This window comes from Mus musculus, chromosome 18, assembly GCF_000001635.26.
Source record: "Mus musculus strain C57BL/6J chromosome 18, GRCm38.p6 C57BL/6J".
Classification (NCBI taxonomy): domain Eukaryota; kingdom Metazoa; phylum Chordata; class Mammalia; order Rodentia; family Muridae; genus Mus; species Mus musculus.
The window spans coordinates 69,973,131-69,979,130 of NC_000084.6; positions in this window are offsets into that span (position 1 = coordinate 69,973,131).

Sequence of the window (6,000 nt, forward strand, 5' to 3'; positions counted from 1 at the left end):
TTCCCTCCCCTCCTTGCATTCATGGGTTCCTTTGCCTCTGAATGTATCTATATTGTGTACAGTTTAAATAGATTTGCACATGTTTTCTTGTTAGTCTGCCTGCTGTTATAAGGGCCTAAGCCAAGAAAACTAAGGTGTGTTATGTAAACTATTAAGGATGTGGTAAATCTGTGAAGAATCGTACTGAATATCTTTTCTAAGGTCTACAGTTAAATAAACTCTAACATACACTATGCCACCTATGACACTCTTGGTGTTTGAAAAAAATAGCAGAAACAGGGCCTTGCTCTTACCTTTGCCCTTTATACTCTGGAGCAAGTAATAAAGACTATCAAGGATTTATCCAATCTTTCCCTATATCACCCTCATTTGAGGGGTGTCCTCCCTCTACCAAGAAGAAAGGAATTACCTTTTTTTGGAGATACAAGGATGTAGGGAAAGATCTGAGGAAAGAAGTTAGTTCCTATCTACTTTGTCATCAAATCTACCTTAAAACTCATAGCTTTGCCAGTTTTTTCATGGGTTCCTCTGCCTTTGAAGGCATCTATATTGTGTAAAGTTTAAATAGATCTGCACGTGTTTTCTTGTTAGTCTGTTAAAGGGGCCTAAGCCAAGAAACTAAGGTGTGTTTTAATTGGGGTAGTATCCTGGAACACTGGAATATATCTGGAACATGTGAGATTAGTTTATCACTAGAAAAATCACCTGGTGCTATCTACTACATACACCAGTAAGGCAGAAAACTTGATTATTTTTATTTTTTTATTTTTTTTCCCATTTTTTATTAGGTATTTAACTCATTTACATTTCCAATGCTATACCAAAAGTCCCCCATATCCACCCACCCCCACTCCCCTGCCCACCCACTCCCCCTTTTTGGCCCTGGTGTTCCCCTGTACTGGGGCATATAAAGTTTGCAAGTCCAATGGGCCTCTCTTCCCAGTGATGGCCGACTAGGCCATCTTTTGATATATATGCAGCTAGAGTCAAGAGCTCCGGGGTACAGTAAGGCAGAAAACTTGATTATTTTTAAAAACTTGTGATTATGTTTAAAAAAATAAAAACACTTGAAAGAATTCACCCACTGGTGATAAAAATTCTTAAAAGAAAAACAGAGTCGACAGAACTTTGTTATCGTGAGGAAGAGCACTCAAGACAGCCTTTCAGCTCATATGTTTAATAAGGAAAGAGTAAGCTCTAGCAATAGGGTAAACAGGCAAAGATGCCTGCTGGCACTACTTATATGGATAGAAGGGGGAAAGGTGACAGGAAAATAAAGGCGAGGTACTGTCTTACTCAGGGTTTCTATTCCTGCACAAACATCATGACCAAGAAACAAGTTGGAGAGGAAAGGGTTTATTCGGTTACACTTCCATGCTGCTGTTCATCACCAAAGGAAGTCAGGACTGGAACTCAAACAGGTCAGGGAGCAGGAGCTGATGCAGAGGCCATGGAGGGATGTTCTTTACTGGCTTGCTTCCCTTGGCTTGCTCAGCCTGCTCTCTTATAGAACCCAGGACTACCAGCCCAGAGATAGTCCCACCCACAAGGGGCCATTCCCCCTTGATCACTAATTGAGAAAATGCCTTACAGTTGTATCTCATGGAGGCATTTCCTCAACTCAAACTCCTTTCTCTGTGATAACTCCAGCTGTGTCAGGTTGACACAAAACTAGCCAGTACAGGTACACAGGCGACAAAGGAAAAGGTCAGACTTTTCTTCCATATCTTATATAGTTAATACAGAGAACTCAAATGACCCAAAAACTATGAGTTTCCAGATATCTGAGACAGCAAATCTAATGAGAGAAGTTTCTAAATCATAAATGTATACATGAAGTGGTATATATTTTTATATTTTTTTATTTACTTGACAATGATAATTGTAGTGGCTTATGTGTATCAAAATATTGTGGTCTATGCCTTGAATCTATAGTTTTAATTTGTCAATTATACTTGAAGCTGGACAAAGTAAAATATTACTAATATAAATAAAGTTAAAGATCACCAATTATAAAATTCACAAGCAAAACTCATATTAACAGTTAGTTAAAGGAAAGAAATGTATCAATAAATGGAAAAGAGAAACCTAAATCAACTTTTTTTATTTTGACGAAAGTATAAAATACTATCCCACAGGACAAAGAATGTTAATGTTACTGAAGACACTAGAAATTTCTGATTGGGGGAAAATATTGATAAATACCTCATATTACATAAAATGATCCTACTTAAATTGACAATATGTCTAAATGTTAACTGGAAAGCAGAAACAAAGTGTTGGGAGGAATTTTTTTGCAATAGCAAAGTAGGAGAGGTTTTACAGTGTCACACAAATAATAAGGGCCACAAAAGTCTCAAAATTCTGCTTGGTTCCTGAAAATTCAAATCTGTGCCCTTTGGACGGCACTACTAAGGAAACCACAATGCCGTTGTATGAGTTACTTTTATATTGTGATAAAACACCCTAACCCATGTAACTTAGAGATGAAAGGCTTTGTTTTGGCTTACGTGTTCCAGATGATGGTTAGAGTTCACAGTGGTGGGGACAGTATGATAGCAGGAGCTAGAAGCTGATAGCGCATCTTGAACAGTTAGCATGAAGCAGAGAGTGGACTGGAATTCAGAGACATTTTAATCTCAAAGACCACCCCTAATAACACACTTTGGTTGTGAGCCTGGTCTTTAATGCCCGGGCCATCTCACTAGCCCATGGATGCCTAATGGATTAACTGGTAGACATTTACAAGTAAAACCAGTAGGAGCTAACCACCCAACATCCATTAGAATAGAGAACATCACCAAGTCTGCCCAGATGTGGAGCAACGGAACTGATCCATGCGTCCCTTTTAGTCCCTGTCTTAGTCAGGCTTTCTAGTCCTGCACAAACATCATGACCAAGCAGCAAGTTGGGGAGGAAGGTGTTTATTCAGCTTATACTTCCATACTGCTGTTCATCACCAAAGGAAGTCAGGAATGGAAGTCAAGCAGATCAGGAAGCAGGAGCTGATGTAGAGACCATGGAGGACTGTTACTTACTAGCTTGCTTTCCCTGGCTTGCTCAGCTTGTTTTCTTATAGTACCCAAGAGTACCAGCCCAGGGATGGTACTACCCACAATGGATTTTTCCGCTCTTAATCACTAATTGAGAAAATGCCTTACAGCTGGATCTCATGGAGGCATTTTCTCAACATAAGCTCCTTTTTCTGTGATAACTCCATCTTATGTCAAGTTGACACATAAAACCAGCCAGTACAAGACCAGAAAAGTGGCAAAACCACATTTGAAAACTGGCAATTTCTTAAGCATTTCAACATATGTTTGCCATATGATCTAGCTATTCAATCTAATTTTTTGATGAAGGGACACTGAAGCATTTTTTATGTATACAGGTAGATTTTTATGTTATTTTCCAATCACATAAGAGTTAAAATCAAAAGCTAAAAATAAAAGCTAAAATCAAAACAAACAAATGCCCCCTGGCAGATCAGTAAAGAAAATGTGATATACATACATTCTGGACTGTACGTCACCAAAGAGCCAAGCCACCAATAAACAATAAACATCTAATAAAATCTCAAATTATTATGCAAGTAAAAGAAATTCTTGCATAAAATAAAAACATACTGTATGATTCCCTAGTGAAAAATCTGTGTCTGTAGGGAGACAGAAATTGAAGATGGGCCCAGAGAAAAATCAAGAGTGCAATATTTTCATGATGATACAATACATTATATACATATTTGCTCCAATAAGGCATTAAATATGGAAAAGAATTATAGAAGGGGAGGAGAGGAAAGAGGGTGAGGAGGAGGAGGAGGAGAAGAAGGAGAAGGAGGAGGAGGAGTAAGAGGTGGAGCAAAAAGAATGAGCCATAGATAACTATTTTATCCAGTCCTGTTTTCAGGTAACAGGGAATATTGTTGAATGTCCCCTGGTTGCCAGACCCAGTTTTAGATCCCAGAGCAACAAGAGAATGTGGTAATAGGCTCAGGGAAGTCAGAGAGTTAGGAGAGAAAGAAAAGGAAATGCCTCTATTTTCCTAAAAACAGCTAACAGGTTGGAGGTGTGGCTCTGTGGTAAAGCATATGCCTTTCATGCTAGAGGCCCGAGGTCCATCCTCACAACTATTAAAAGGAAAGACATCAGAGATGTCTGACAGACTGTGAAGAAAATATGCAGCTGTCTACAGGGACAAGCAGTTGTCAAGATGACTTTACCTTTTAGATGCAGGGATCTAGTGGTAACGATACCTTGGTGATTTATAGAGGGCAATTATTTGAAACAAATCAAAACACTTTTCTCTTTGGAAGTATATTTAAGCAGAAACAGGAAGTTGAGAAAGTGAAGGGAGCAGGCTAGACCAGAGAAGAGTTCATTCTGGTGCTCAGGCGGGCCCACTTGTTCCAAGGAAGGAAAGGATGGGTGTGGTCATAACCTAGGGACCAAACAGTAAATTTTATCATAGTCCATACACACACACACCCTTTCATACTTACATGCTTTTGTGTTTCTTTCATGAAAGCTCTTTCTTGTATTTGAATTGCAAGTATTGCTTTGAATTCTGAGTTGGAGAACCTAAGGATTTTTTAGGAGCCTGCATGTTCCCCCGGCTCTGTCACTTTTCTCTGGAAGGGGTCATGAAGTGCAAACTGTGCCTAAATGGCTCCCTTAAGTGGTCTTGTTTTATACTGCTCCAATAGCCTCATGATAAACTCTACTTGGAAGTAAAAAGAAGAGAAAGGGCCGAGGTTCCTGGGCAGGATTAAGGTGGTACACGTCTGTGTTCAGTGTGGTAAATGCCAGGGCTCTCGATGCTTTGTCTGGGTCACTTCCCACAGTGAGTGCGCAAGTGTAGTCTAGTTTCGTTCATAGATCAAACACGCTGAGGAGGTCTGCTGTAACTTGACAGCTGTTGCTGCCTTTGTTTTGTCTTCAGACACTTGGAAAAAAAAAGAGTCCTTCATGTTTCAGAGACTTATGAAAGTGGTCCAAAGCAATGATGATTGCAAAAATAGAATTAGCATAACAAACTCCCTCCTGGAAGCAGACTGGCTTAGCAAAATCGCCACCAGCATATTGGCCTCTAAACCTTAGTGTGCACTGCTCTTGTGGATTTCTGACAGAACAGCAATCCCCATACTCTTAGAGTTAATTCTTTTCTTCAGAAGCCCCAACACATAAAAGTACTTTCTCCCTTAGCGTAAAGATCTGTGAATAATACATCTCACAAATACAGTTTAAACACAGTAGTCCTATAATTACAAACAACAAATGTCAGGATTCTCCGGTTCTCCCTCTCAATATGGTGCATACTATGTCTTTACAGTAATTCTATAAAACATTTGAAAACTAAGACGTTAGAGATTTGTATTTACTGATTTCGAGGGAGCCCAGAAGGCAAAGATTCTGCCTGTACACAGCCGCAGTACTGGGCAGTCACGTCGGAAGAGTAAGGCTGAGGATTTATGCGCTTGCACAGGGAGCCTTGTTGATCTTTAAATTAAAATCTCATCATTTTCTTGGCAAAGCCTATCTAAGCAGCATATGGGAAGAGATCCTCTCTGGGAAACAAGAAAACTCGGGCAAATGGGCAGGTAAGGAAGCTGGATGACTGTGGCTGAGAATAGGTCTTGAACTGCCAGGCTTTGGCCAGGTCTGTGACCAAGGCCCATGATGATGCACATTTTGTTATGGATAAGGAATGTGGACAATCTTAGGGACTACAGAACTACTACATCAACATACAGCCTTCTCATTTTAGTGAATGTTTCCTTCAAAACTATTAGAGCATTTCAATAGAAAAGCTCAGCTTTGAAATAATGAATAAGAACATTTAGTAAGATTAATAATAGTCCCTTGGATGAACACAAATAAGGTTTACCTTGCTCCAAATGGATTGCATTTTTCATGTTGTAAACACTTCGTGCTGGTATCTTGCTCTCTACTTGCTATGCATCCAATATCGGCACACACACAAAATTGATTTGAATACACAGAG